The following is a 15,709-nucleotide window of genomic DNA, read 5'->3' as shown; positions in this document are numbered from 1 at the left end:
TCCAAAAATCGCTGCCGTTGTGTTGTTGGGCAGGACACTTCACCCTTTGCCCCCGGTGCCACTCACACCGGTGAATTGAATGATGAATGATAGGTGGTGGTCGGAGGGGCCGTTGGCGCAAATTGCAGCCACGCTTCCGTCAGTCTACCCCAGGGCAGCTGTGGCTATGAAAGTAGCTTACCACCACCAGGTGTGAATGATTGATGGGTTCTACATGTAAAGCGACTTTGGGTACTTAGAAAAGCGCTATATAAATCCCAGTTATTATTATTATTATTATTATTATTATATATATATATATATATATATATATATATATATATATATACACTCCGGCTTCCTCCCACCTCCAAAGACATGCACTTGGGGATAGGTTGATTGGCAACACTAAATTGGCCCTAGTGTGTGAATGTGAGTGTGAATGATGTCTATCTATTTATGTTGGCCCTGCGATGAGATGGCGACTTGTCCAGGGTGTACCCCGCCTTCCGCCAAATTGTAGCTGAGATAGGCTCCAGCACCCCCCGCGACCCCGAAGGGAATAAGCGGTAGAAAATGGATGGATGGAGATATATATATATATATATACAGTATATATATACATACATCCCCTGAAGAGCAAGGTAACATTTGAAACATGCTTTTAGGGATGAAAATAACCTCTGTGTTTTTTCCTGACCTAATGTATATTCCGCTCAATAGAGCACTATATAACCACAGAAACCTTGAGTATATATATATATATAAATATATATATATATATATATATATATATATATATATATATATATATATATATATATATATATATATATATATATATATATATATATATATATATATATATATATGTGTGTGTGTATGTATGTCTGCAAAGGGCATGAGGAAAACAGTGAAGAAGAGGTAAAGGAGAGGCTGTAATGAGAAAGTGCAGCTGATGTGAGTGACAGAATGATGGAATATGTGGAGCCACTGGGAAATAGTACTGGCGTGTCCTTGGGTTTTACAACTGAATCCACAATAGGGTTATTGCTTAGCCCTGTTGTTGCTACACAATCATACTCAGTTTTTTTTTTTGAATCATTCACAATAGTTCATATACATTTTAATCCTACATGACTACATTAATATGGGCTTTTGAGTGCCTTTGTACGTGGAACTGTCAGTGTCACATGGAGCACCAGCCAATCACAATGCAGCCTGTCAGCCAATGTTGTAAAATGCTTGGAATCCCGTGTAATGACTAACATTTAGTAATAAACATTTATAGTCGAGCTGTCAAAATTAATGCTTTAATGTGCCAATAACCCATGTGCATTGACTCAGAAGCCCTGAAATGTATTTGGCAACTGATTTCCGGAAGTTTGTTACCATCACGCATGCACACATGGACAGTTAATCCTGTTTCCATATGAGTTGGGAAATTGTGTTAGATGTAAATATAAACGGAATACAATGATTTGCAAATCATTTTCAACCCATATTCAATTGAATGCACTACAAAGACAAGATATTTGATGTTCAAACTCATAAACTTTATTTTTTTTTGCAAATAATAATTAACTTAGAATTTCATGGCTGCAACACGTGCCAAAGTAGTTGGGAAAGGGCATGTTCACCACTGTGTTACATGGCCTTTCCTTTTAACAACACTCAGTAAACGTTTGGGAACTGAGGAGACACATTTTTGAAGCTTCTCAGGTGGAATTCTTTCCCATTCTTGCTTGATGTACAGCTTAAGTTGTTCAACAGTCCGGGGGTCTCCGTTGTGGTATTTTAGGCTTCATAATGCGCCACACATTTTCAATGGGAGACAGGTCTGGACTACAGGCAGGCCAGTCTAGTACCCGCACTCTTTTACTATGAAGCCACGTTAATGTAACACGTGGCTTGGCCTTGTCTTGCTGAAATAAGCAGGGGCGTCCATGGTAACGTTGCTTGGATGGCAACATATGTTGCTCCAAAACCTGTGTGTAGCTTTCAGCATTAATGGTGCCTTCACAGATGTGTAAGTTGCCCATGTCTTGGGCACTAATACACCCCCATACCATCACAGATGCTGGCTTTTCAACTTTGCGCCTATAACAATCCGGATGGTTCTTTTCCTCTTTAGTCCGGAGGACACGGCGTCCACAGTTTCCAAAAACAATTTGAAATGTGGACTCGTCAGACCACAGAACACTTTTCCACTTTGTATCAGTCCATCTTAGATGAGCTCAGGCCCAGCGAAGCCGACGGCGTTTCTGGGTGTTGTTGATAAACGGTTTTCGCCTTGCATAGGAGAGTTTTAACTTGCACTTACAGATGTAGCGACCAACTGTAGTTACTGACAGTGGGTTTCTGAAGTGTTCCTGAGCCCATGTGGTGATATCCTTTACACACTGATGTCGCTTGTTGATGCAGTACAGCCTGAGGGATCGAAGGTCACGGGCTTAGCTGCTTACGTGCAGTGATTTCTCCAGATTCTCTGAACCCTTTGATGATATTACGGACCGTAGATGGTGAAATCCCTAAATTCCTTGCAATAGCTGGTTGAGAAAGGTTTTTCTTAAACTGTTCAACAATTTGCTCAAGCATTTGTTGACAAAGTGGTGACCCTCGCCCCATCCTTGTTTGTGAATGACTGAGCATTTCATGGAACCTACTTTTATACCCAATCATGGCACCCACCTGTTCCCAATTTGCCTGTTCACCTGTGGGATGTTCCAAATAAGTGTTTGATGAGCATTCCTCAACTTTATAAGTATGTATTGCCATATTTCCAAACTTCTTTGTCACGTGTTGCTGGCATCAAATTCTAAAGTTAATGATTATTTGCAAAAAAAAAAAGATTATCAGTTTGAACATCAAATATGTTGTCTTTGTAGCATATTCAACTGAATATGGGTTGAAAATAATTTGCAAATCATTGTATTCCGTTTATATTTACATCTAACACAATTTCCCAACTCATATGGAAACAGGGTTTGTATATAATATAGTTTAATGTAATTTTGGACTATGTTTTGTTGCGTATGACCAGTCTTCCTCTCAGGGAATTAAAGTCACTGGTCAATCCCAAATTCTTTCAGATGACATATATGTTGAGTAAGAAGGACTATCAAGACAGAACAGGAATATTATCAAGTTTTACTAAAGCTTTAGGAGACCAGTCCTTACAAATGCGGCAAATAAACGGGAAGAGACAACTTATTGAATACGAAAACAGCCCCCACCCTGCCCAGAAAGGAATACAGCCTCTTTGTTCTACTACTGATAAGGTAAAAAGGGAGTATGCTATACTCCCACATTCCAACCCTTCAAGGTAAAGCACAGAGTTTACTTGCGGACATAAGATACAAGCAAAAAGAGTACAAATGGGAAAATATTAGCTGCTTTAAACATGACTATGAATAAAGAAAGAACTCTTAAAAATATATGCATTCTCAACAGTTTGCAATTAAAGTATTCCACTTCATCACCTAAAAAGCCTTTTAAATGCTATTACTGAAGGTACTAATACTTTAACAACACAAACGTTCCCGAACAGGGTAAATATTGTCAATAATAATCCTCTTTTTTCTTTAATTTGTCTTTATGCCAACCCGAGAAAAATCATAATGTTAGGATTATTTTAATATCAGTGCCTGCAATAAACAAAATAAAAATCAATATTTATTGACGTCTGGTCATTCAAAGTCACACTCAAACACATCCATCCATCCATCCATTTTCTACCGCTTGTCCCTTTTGGAGCCTATGTCAGCTGCATTCGCAGTCAAAGGTAAATAAGACAAAGACATCCATCCATCCATTTTCTACCGCTTGTCCCTTTCGGGGTCGCGGGGGGTGCTGGCAAATGTCTCAAAACAATTAAGAGTGTAAATTAACTTGCAAAAAAAAACCATTGTTATAACTTTGTTATGAATAACCAAGAATGTACAACAATTCTTCTCAACAAAAGAGGAGAAATATAGCCTTAGAGGAAAATCTCTTTTAAAACATTTGTATGCTCGTACAACACTTAAAACATTTAGTAGATCAGTATGTGAAATTAAATTACGGAACGGATTAACCAAAGAAATCGAACAAAGCACTGATATGATTCAGTTTAAGAGACTGTTCAAAGTGTTCACAAAGTACACAAAACAAGAAGTATGATGATTTTTTTTTTTTTTATTGAGACAAAGATTATTTATGTATTTAATATTTGTATGCTTACTATAGTATATTATTTATTTATTATTTATTTGTTCACTGTTCTGTTACAGAGAACAAGGAATTGGGATACAATTGATATGGCATGAAAAGGGGTAGGATTAAATAAGCTCAGCTTCTTCCTACTCCTTTTCGGACGTGCTGTAATGAAACAACCGGAAATATGTGATGCATTTACATTGTATCGTATGCATTTTCCAAATAAACTGAAACTGAAACTAAACTGAACTGAACCACGATAAATAAATCCCACTTTAACTCAATTCATACATATTAAAGGTATTCGAGTTACTGCACAACAAATGCATGAAACCAAGATAATACCAACAATTAGTCATATTTGATTTTGATTTTGATTGGACGTGTCATTTTGAAAATGCTTAAACGAAAATTTAAAGGGGAACATTATCACCAGACCTATGTAAGCGTCAATATATACCTTCATGTTGCAGAAAAAAGACCATATCTTTTTTTAACCGATTTCCGAACTCTAAATGGGTGAATTTTGGCGAATTAAACGCCTTTCTATTATTCGCTCTCGGAGCGATGACGTCACAACGTGGCGTCACATCGGGAAGCAATCCGCCATTTTCTCAAACACCGAGTCAAATCAGCTCTGTTATTTTCCGTTTTTTCGACTGTTTTCCGTACCTTGGAGACATCATGCCTCGTCGGTGTGTTGTCGGAGGGTGTAACAACACGAACATGGACGGATTCAAGTTGCACCAGTGGCCCAAAGATGCGAAAGTGGCAAGAAATTGGACGTTTGTTCCGCACACTTTACCGACGGAAGCTATGCTACGACAGAGATGGCAAGAATGTGTGGATATCCTGCGACACTCAAAGCAGATGCATTTCCAACGATAAAGTCAAAGAAATCTGCCGCCAGACCCCCATTGAATCTGCCGGAGTGTGTGAGCAATTCAGGGACAAAGGACCTCGCTAGCACGGCAAGCAATGGCGGCAGTTTGTTCCCGCAGACGAGCGAGCTAAACCCCCTATCGACCTAGCTTCCCTGGCCTGCTGAGATCAACTCCAAAACCGGACAGATCAGCTTTCAGGAAAAGAGCGCGGATGAGGGTATGTCTACAGAATATATTAATTGATGAAAATTGGGCTGTCTGCACTCTCAAAGTGCATGTTGTTGCCAAATGTATTTCATATGCTGTAAACCTAGTTCATAGTTGTTAGTTTCCTTTAATGCCAAACAAACACATACCAATCGTTGGTTAGAAGGCGATCGCCAAATTCGTCCTCGCTTTCTCCCGTGTCGCTGGCTGTCGTGTCGTTTTCGTCGGTTTCGCTTGCATACGGTTCAAACTGATATGGCTCAATAGCTTCAGTTTCTTCTTCAATTTCATTTTCGCTACCTGCCTCCACACTACAACCATCCGTTTCAATACATTCGTAATCTGTTGAATCGCTTAAGCCGCTGAAATCCGAGTCTGAATCCGAGCTAATGTCGCTATAGCTTGCTGTTCTTTCCGCCATGTTTGTTTGAGTTGGCATCACTATGTGACGTCACAGGAAAATGGACGGGTGTATATAACGATGGTTAAAATCAGGCACTTTGAAGCTTTTTTTAGGGATATTGCGTGATGGGTAAAATTTTGAAAAAAACTTCGAAAAATATAATAAGCCACTGGGAACTGATTTTTAATGGTTTTAACCATTCTGAAATTGTGATAATGTTCCCCTTTAAAGTATGTTGGTGGGGGGAACAGTGATAAAGTCATCTAAAATAATTTGTGTTAAAAAGGGGGCAGATAAATATATGAATATTATTCTTCCATCTGCTCTTTTTCTGATCATCGAAATGTATAAGAAACAAAAAAAACCAATGAAAGTGTCAACTGTGTATGGCTTGTATATATGCATTATCATCATACTTGCCAACCTTGAGACCTCCAAATTCGGGAGGTGGGGGGGGGGGGGGGGGGGGGGGGGGGGGGGGGGGGGGGCTGGTTGGGGGCGTGTTTAAGAGGGGAGGAGTATATTGACATCTAGAATTCACCAAGTATTTCATACATAAAACTGTGTTTAGATAATTGATACTTCAAACTTGCATAAATAAATCTTAAGGAATATAACATAACTTGGCTTCTGAGAGCTTCAAAATATTGTTGATAAACAAGCATTTATTTTAATAATTAAATATGGTCATTTTAGATGAATTATTGTGATAATTTAAAATTAATTATTTCAAATATGTTTATTTTAATGTATAATTCTATGGCCGGATGTAATAAGGAGTCAGAAAAAATAAAAATAAAAATACAATTAATTTTGATGTTTTTAGCAAAATATAGTGAAAATTTTTTTTTAATTATTAATAAATATATGTATTTTTAGGTAAGATAAACATAATAATACAATGTATCTCTAGTCTGGATGATTTAGTTCTTGTCACCCTGTTGTCCTCCCGTGGTGAAAAAAGGCTGTCCTCACTCCAGCTCCGGCAGAAAATCGGGAGATTTTCGGGAGAATATTTGTCCCGGGAGGGTTTCGGGAGGGGCGCTGAATTTCGGGAGTATCCCGGAAAATTCGGGAGGGTTGGCAAGTATGATTATCATAAAAGGAATAAAAATAAATGAAAATGAAAAATGAAATACTGAAGTGGGGAAAATGACTTTGTCGCTAATTTATATGTATATCTGGATAAAATAAGAGTTTAAATCAACCGAAAAATGACTAAAGTCACACAAAGACAGTTTCATGTTGCTACGTTTATATTTAAAAGTACTAAAAAAAGGCTGTCTGTTTCAGAAACCGGAAAGACGCTGTCTAATACGGCCATTTATGCAGGATTATTCGCCCTCCTCGTTAGTATAGTGGACAGTATCTCCGCCTGTCACGCGGAAGACCGGGGTTCGATTCCCCGACGGGGAGTTTCTTTTTCTCGGTAGTGATGGTTTACTCATTTTTTTCGTCTTATAAACAAAAACAGTAGTATTAAGCAACACAAGTATAATACGTAACTCATTATAAATGTCACTTTTCCACGCCGGACACCGACTGGCTCCGTGACGTGGTCATTTCCGGACGTTTGTGTTGATGATTACCCACCTATCGACTAACTATAATTAAAGTAAGTACTGCCTCTTAACGTGATATTAATTCATGAATTCATATATATGACTTGTTTATGTAACTTGACTATCTAGACTGCAGTATTTCATTTGAATGAGACCGACACCACGTTGTTGCCATTACATTGTCACACCATTATCATTCCCACCGGGCAACACAGTCCAACTCAAAGGTTCCTACCTTGCATCAAAATGAACGCTAATTACAAACAAAGAATATTCAAATTAGAGGTGAGACTTGGCTCTCTGGAGCTTTTTCAGAAATGTATGAAAAATGGAAAAAGATGAGGGGAAAACAATCTATTTTTTTTGTTTTAATATGGTTTCTGTAGGAGGACAAACATGACACAAACCTCCCTAATTGTTATAAAGCACACTGTTTATAATAAACATGCTTCACTGATTCGAGTATTTGGCGAGCGCCGTTTTGTCCTCCTAATTTTGGCGGTCCTTGAACTCACCGTAGTTTGTTTACATGTATAACTATCTAGGACGTGTTTTATGCCACTTCTTTTTCTGACTCATTTTGTCCACCAAACTTTTAAGGTTGTGCATGAAAGGTGAGTTTTGTTGATGTTATTGACTTGTGTGGAGTGCTAATCAGACATATTTGGTCACTGCATGACTGCAAGCTAATCGATGCTAACATGCTATTTAGGCTAGCTATATGTATATATTGCATCATAATGCCTCATTTGTAGCTATATTTGAGGTCATTTAGTTTCCTTTAAGTCCTCTTAATTCAATTGATATCTCATGACACACTATCTGTATGTAATATGGCTTTTAATTTTTTGCGGCTCCAGACAGATTTTTTTTTGTATTTTTGGTCCAATATGGCTCTTTCAACATTTTGGGTTGCCGACCCCTGATATAGAGGCTTGGTAAATAATCACATTTTAATTTCCTACAAATATTTGTTACAATAAGACATTTTTACCATTTTAAATAGATTGTGGAATAGACATATATGGGCACATAAAGACTGAGGGAAATTGTTTGACCCAGTAGCTCAATTACAAGAGGAAAGGATCACTAAAACAAAAAAAGAGGAAGAAATAATGAATAAAATATAATAGACAAGACCAACAATGCAAACGTAAGAACAACAGCAATAGAATGGGACGACAAAATAAAAGTAATTATAAGTAAATACAGTTCATTTCAGTTTCAGTTTATTCGGAACATGCATGCGATACAATTTAATGCATCACATATTTCCGGTTGTTTCATTACAGCACCTCCGAAAAGGAGTAGGAAGAAGCCGAGCTTATTTAATCCTACGCCTTTTCATACCATAGCAATTCTATCCCATTTCCTTGTTCTCTGTAACAGAACAGCGAATACATAATAAATAAATAATATACCGTAGTGAGTAAACACATATTAAATACATAAACAATATTTATCTAAAAAAAAGAAGAAGAAAAAAAAAAGGTTCAAGATGTTCATCATAATTCTTGTTCTGTGTACTTTGTGAACACTTGTAGTTTGAACAGTCTTTTAAACTGAATCATATTGGTGCTTTGTTTGATTTCTTGGGTTAATCCGTTCCATAATTGAGTTCCACATACGGATATGCTTAAGGTTTTAAGTGCTGTACGGGTAATTTTAATGTTTACACATAAAAAATACACAATAAACATTCAGTCAAACACATAAGAGATCCACGTTTTTGCCTTAAGCCCCAGATCCGCTTCCCAGCGAATCTACCTTTTGTATTTTGCCTTGTTATTGGAATAAATACTCATCTTACCTGCAAGCTGCCTGCTATCCTCCACACTTTTGGAATGACAAACACCTATACCAGCGATTCTCAAAGTGTGGGGCGCGCCCCAATGGTGGGGAATAGAGACATGACAGGTGGGGCGCGAGGAACGGGAGGAAATTTCACTTAAATTTTTTTTTTTAAATTATTATATTCTTAGATTATTTTTTTTACTATGCTTTCATTTTCTATACACACTGTAAATCACTTTGTGATTCTGTCTGTGAAATCCGCTATATAAATAAATGGAAATTACCGGTACTTATTTTTACTGTAGGCTTTATATTTCTCGGTACGAGCGAAAGTTTGACAGACATAGCAACAGTAACTAATGGGGGCGGGGCTAAGCGGAACAAACTTTCGCGCGGATGGGTAGCAGGCTAATGTGTGGATCACAATTACACAAATATATACATTTGTGACTCGCACCTCAAAGGTCGTCGAGCCAGAGCCAGCGCCTGCAGAGAAACAAAAATGTGACGGGCACACACTGTGTCATTCACTGGGAAGCACTCGCGTCAAGGCCCGAACTCAATGAGGTTTTAACAAATGTTGTGAGCGCGGTAAATTTGATCAAAACACGACCACTGAAAGCGCGACTGTTCTCTGCACTGTGTGAGGAAATGGGAGCTGATCATACAGCCGTGCTGTTTCACAGTGAAGCAAGGTGGCTCACCTGGGGGAAAGTGCTGTCACTTGCCCTGTCTTGCCAAATGCATAGCTCCTCCTTTTTTTTGTTGCAAAGATTGCAAAGTGGCACTTTTATTGTATTTATTATTGAACTTGATGCAAGTTATTTGATTTATTATTGAACTTGATGCAAGTTATAACACTTTTTTTGATTTATTATTGAACTTGATGCAAGTTATAACACTTTTGTTTTATTTATTATTGAACTTGATGCAAGTTATAACACTTTTTTGATTTATTATTGAACTTGATGCAAGTTATAACACTTTTTTTGATTTATTATTGAACTTGATGCAAGTTATAACACTTTTGTTTTATTTATTATTGAACTTGATGCAAGTTATAACACTTTTTTTGATTTATTATTGAACTTGATGCAAGTTATAACACTTTTTTATTATTATTGAACTTGATGCAAGTTATAACACTTTTGTTTTATTTATTATTGAACTTGATGCAAGTTATAACACTTTTTTTGATTTATTATTGAACTTGATGCAAGTTATTTGATTTATTATTGAACTTGATGCAAGTTATAACACTTTTTTAAATGTATTATTGAACGTGATGCAAGTTATAACACTTTTTGATTTATTATTGAACTTGATGCAAGTTATAACACTTTTATTTGATTTATTATTGAACTTGATGCAAGTTATAACACTTTTTTTGATTTATTATTGAACGTGATGCAAGTTATAACACTTTTTTTGATTTATTATTGAACTTGATGCAAGTTATAACAGTTTTTTTGATTTATTATTGAACGTGATGCAAGTTATAACACTTTTTTTGATTTATTATTGAACTTGATGCAAGTTATAACACTTTTGTTTTATTTATTATTGAACTTGATGGAAGTTATTTTATTTATTATTGAACTTGATGCAAGTTATACCACAGCTGCACAGTTATTTTATTTATTATTGAACTTAATGTTATTTTATGTTATTGAGTTCGAATGTATACAACTTGATGTTCAATAAATTTGAAAATGTTAAAGCTTGGCATTAGCGCTCTGTTGGGGCGATGGGGGCAGGTGGGGCTTGAAAACTCCCCCTTGTCCAAAGTGGGGGATGACAAAAAAAGTTTGAGAACCACTGACCTATACCATGCCAGAATGCAACGTAGCCATTCATTTGCTTCCGGTCCTCCAGTGATAATGGTACTTAGAATTTTATTTTGTTTATTTTCCCCCAAAAAAACATCCGTCGTCATGTCTCATCTGCATGTGTTTTGCATCAAAGTAATACATGAACAGCGTTTTTAGTCTCTAATTGATATGCATTTTTTAAAATTAATCATTTGGTACAGAAGCCTTTAGGTCTGCCCATCATCTATTCATATGCTTAATATCGGGCTGTAAATTGGCTTCCACACTAACTGGAATAAATTGGAGAGAAAATGACAATTTCATCTTCTGCCGCTATCTTCCACTCGATCACCACAAGTGGAACAAAATCCACGCATTCGATTCATGAACAACCCCCTTGAGTGAAGAGGCCTGTCCACGTTTCTTCAATCACCGGAGAAGATTTGTTATTTTGGATTTGACTTTTGCGCCACGCCTGGTTCAAAAGCACCACCGTGACTCATTTGCATACTTTTTCAATCGCAGCCTGACTCCCAGTCACCCTTCACGGCGGCGCTATAATGGAGCGTATTACCCACCACACTGCAAAAAGTCAGTGTTCAAAAAACAAGAAAAAAAATACAAAAATTAGGGGTATTTTATTTGAACTAAGCAAAATTATCTGCCAATAGAATAAGAACATTCGGCTTGTCAAGACTTTCCAAAACAAGTAAAATTAGCTAACCTCAATGAACCCAAAAATACCTTAAAATAAGTATATTCTCACTAGTAACAAGTGCACTTTTCTTGGTAGAAAAAAAAGAGACCTTTTGCTCAATATGTTGAAAGATATTCTTAAATTAAATAAATGCTAGTGCCATTTGTCAGGTTCAAACACTGATGACATCTATTAAACAAGACAAGAAGCAAGGAATTAAACAGAGACAGAATTGTATTTGGCTCAATGAGGAGAAACGCGTACCCCTGTACCCTTGTACAGTGTCACCACACTCTGACTAAAGATTGTACGCCTCCTCTTTTATTTGAACTTTCCCTGATTACCATATTTTTATATATAAGTATAAGTCGCTTCGGAGTATAAGTCGCACAGGCCGAAAATGCATAATAAAGAAGGGAAAAAACATATATAAGTCACACTGGAGTATCAGTTGCATTTTTTGGGGAAATGTATTTGATAAAAGCCAACACCAAGAATAGACATTTGAAAGGCAATTTAAAATAAATAAAGAATAGTGAACAACAGGCTGAATAAGTGTACGTTATATGAGGCATAAATAACCAACTGAGAAGGTGCCTGGTATGTTAATGTAACATATTATGGTAAGAGTCATTCAAATAACTATAACATACAGAACATGCTATAAGTTTACCAGACAATCTGTCACTCCTAATCGCTAAATCCCATGAAATCTTATACGTCTAGTCTCTTACGTGAATGAGCTAAATAATATTTTTTGATATTTTACGGTAATGTGTTAATAATTTCACACATAAGTCGCTCCTGAGTATAAGTCGCACCCCCGGCCAAACTATGAAAAAAACTGCAACTTATAGTTCGAAAAATACGGTACATGGCAACAGCTGTTTCTAAGGGAGGGGGGTCGTAAACAGCCACTGCCTTTCGTTACAAAATGGTAAATGGGTTATACTTGTATAGCGCTTTTCTACCTTCAAGGTACTCAAAGTGCTTTGACACTATTTCCACATTCACACACTGAGGGTGGGCACTGCTATCTAAGGCGCTAAACACGACCCATCAGGAGCAAGGGTGAAGTGTCTTGCTCAAGGACAAAACGTACATTGCGAGGTTGGTAGAAGGTGGGGATCGAACCAGGAACCCTCAGGTTGCTGGCACGGCCACTCTCCCAACCGCACCACGCCGTCCCCCAAAACTGTTACAAAACAGTTCAAAGAAAAGGTCGTAAAACAGTTCAAAGAAAAGGTCCCTGGAGCTTTGTAGATCTCGGGTCAAGACAAAATCTTTCTGTGGATTACAATACATCAAAGAAACTGACGCCTTCATGTGGCTTCCCATCCTACACAGTGGAGTTTTACAAGCCTTTTGATGGGTAGGATCAAAGACAGCTTTTGTCCTCTCGCCGGGCACTCATGGCAACACAAAGTTTTGTGATAACTTAGATACAATTATTCCGACACCATTATCTTGACATAATGATATGCGCTCGGCATCATGATTTTTTTTTCATGCTTTAAGTAGGAAATTATTACTTTCAAAAAGCAGTTTTATACTTGTGAGTGTTGATGACACAGCTTTGCAACAGTTGATATTCTAGTTTCAAGCATGTTTTACTCAATATAGGTCAGGGGTGCTCATTACGTCGATCGCAAGCTACCGGTCGATCTCGGAGGGTGTGTCAGTCGATCACCAGCCAGGCATTAAAAAAATAGTCCTAAAAATGAGCGATCATAAATCTTCACTATGACGTCACTTTCGTCACTTGATTGACATTCACGGCACCCGAGGGTCTTCTGAGATGACGCTGGCTGCTGCCAGCTCATTAAAATTACCGACTGGAAGGCGAGGAACACTTTATTTCAACAGACTCTGGCGCCGTACCTGTCGTCAAAACTCCAAAGACCGACTGCACAGTTGCACAGTTGCGCTACCAAAATAAGAGTCTCAGAAAGCTGGCGTGCACAAGCTAGCAAGCTACGGAGTTTGCCAACAATGTATTTCTTGTAAAGTGTATACGAAGGAGTACGGAAGCTGGACAAATAAGATGCCAAAAACCAACCACTTTCATGTGGTATTGGACAGAAAGGAGGACTTTTTTTCTCCTCCATTCGAAAATGCGGACATTATCAGCAACACTGTCTTGATTCCAATCAATGCAAGTCATCACAATCAGGTAATACACCAACTTACATTCTTGTCTTCATGAAAGAAAGGAATCTATATGTGTTAAACATGCTTGTATTATCTTTAAAAATACCTTAACTTGTTAACAATATTAACTATATGTGTTAAACATGCTTGTATTATCTTTAAACACCTTTAACTTGTTAACAATATTAACTATATGTGTTAAACATGCTTGTATTATCTTTAAACACCTTTAACTTATTAACAATATTAACTATATGTGTTAAACATTCTTGTATTATCATTAAACACCTTTAATTTCTTAACAATATTAACTATGTGTTAAACATGCTTGTATTATCATTAAACACCTTTAACTTGTTAACAATATTAACTATATGTATTAAACATGCTTGTATTATCATTAAACACCTTTAATTTTTTAACAATATTAACTATATGTATTAAACATGCTTTCATTATCTTTAAACACCTTTTACATGTTAACAATATTAACTATATGTATTAAACATACTTGTATTGTCATTAAACACCTTTAATTCTTTAACCATATTAACTATATGTGTTAAACATGCTTGCATTATCATTAAACACCTTTAACTTGTTAACAAAAACATATATTTCATAAATAAGTAAATACAAATTATATATATGAATGAGGTAGATCCCCACGACTTGATCAATTGAAAAGTAGCTCGCCTGCAGAAAAAGTGTGAGCACCCCTGATATAGGTCATCAAATCTCAGCAACAAGCTGTAATATCTTACTGAGATCATTTAGGACCAAAACACTTAAAACAAGTAAAACACTCTAACATAAAATCTGCTTAGTGAGAAGAATTATCATATCAAACAGAAATTAAGCAAATATCAGCCTTATTTGAGATATTTAATCTTACTTAGATTTCAGTTTTTGCAATGCAAATGCGTTCATTCCTCGTCTAAAGATTGGCTTTGGATTCCGCGTCGCATTCGGGTGTCTCGACGCACTTGAGTTCTTCTACCCGTTATTTTTATTTATTTATTTTGCGCTCATTGGTATTCCTGTTCATATTAGCCTCTTCAATCAGCGGCAGACGCCGTGATTAATGGCGGCAGCATAGCGGCAGCAATCTTCCAGTCATTCATTAAACAGGACTGGCGTGAATAAAAAAGGATAAGCATCTCGTATTTCACTTCGGATCTGTAAAGAAATAAATAAATCCCCCCCGCCTGTCGCCGGTGAAATGCTTAATTAATTTTGTTGTTTAAAAGTCAGTAAATGATGCTTCCTGTTTGAGTTTGAGACTAGTGGCTAATCTCATGCTTTATTAATACGTGTTTGACTGATGATCTCATCGCTGGCTAATGTTGTGGCAATCATGTACGACTGTGAAATCAAGTAATATTCTAATATTTTAATACTCACTGGATATATTGCCATGCCCTCCCTGTCACTTCACAGCACAGTCTTCTGTTAATCGCTCAGCATGAAGTTTAGGATTGGATAAGAACTCATTTCCTTTTTATTTTGTCTTGTCTTAAATTTTCTTGCAGCCTCTTTTGGCGCTGCCAGAATTGATCATCTGCCTCTCAAAGAAATTGACATTATCTATTAGTTAACCTGCATACCCCGAATGAACATGACGGATTATTGGGAGAAGTGAAGTGCCGCGTTCCTGGCGACCCTCTCAGTCTAGGACAGACCTGGGCAAATTAAGGCCCGGTCTTAGTTAATAATAGATTTTTATTTGTAAAAAGCACTTTACATTGAGTAAACAACCTCAACCTATATCCTTAAACGGTGGACTCCACTTTAATAGACACCGTGCCCAAATAAATGTTGTTTCCTTAAACAAACAAACTAACGCCGTACATTCAATGGGCTACTTTGTTTGCGTCAGGCAATAAATTGTGGTTGCCACTGGACTAGACCAACCATATATCCTTAAATAGTGGCGTCCACTCTAATAGACACCGTGCCCAAATAAATGTTGTTTTCTTAAACAAACAAACTAACGGCGTACATACAATAGGCTACTTTGGTTG

The 15,709-nt window shown here is 37.0% G+C and overlaps 1 protein-coding gene and 1 non-coding gene across 2 annotated transcripts in view; both read left to right on the top strand.

Annotated features, from left to right (window-relative positions):
• The first annotated feature begins 7,014 nt into the window (after positions 1-7,014).
• Positions 7,015-7,086, top strand: trnad-guc (transfer RNA aspartic acid (anticodon GUC)). Its single transcript has one exon. It is a non-coding gene; the product is annotated as a tRNA-Asp (tRNA).
• zmiz1a (zinc finger, MIZ-type containing 1a) overlaps positions 7,042-15,709 on the top strand; it is a 564,484-nt gene continuing 555,816 nt past the window's right edge. The window contains exon 1 of the mRNA XM_061937708.1: positions 7,042-7,285. The gene's annotated coding sequence lies outside the window, so the exon portion shown is untranslated. The remainder of the gene's footprint in view (positions 7,286-15,709) is intronic.

This window comes from Nerophis lumbriciformis, linkage group LG02 (assembly GCF_033978685.3).
Source record: "Nerophis lumbriciformis linkage group LG02, RoL_Nlum_v2.1, whole genome shotgun sequence".
In the NCBI taxonomy this organism is placed as follows: domain Eukaryota; kingdom Metazoa; phylum Chordata; class Actinopteri; order Syngnathiformes; family Syngnathidae; genus Nerophis; species Nerophis lumbriciformis.
Note: the sequence above shows the minus strand (reverse complement) of the source record. Positions and strands in the feature narration are given on the sequence as shown.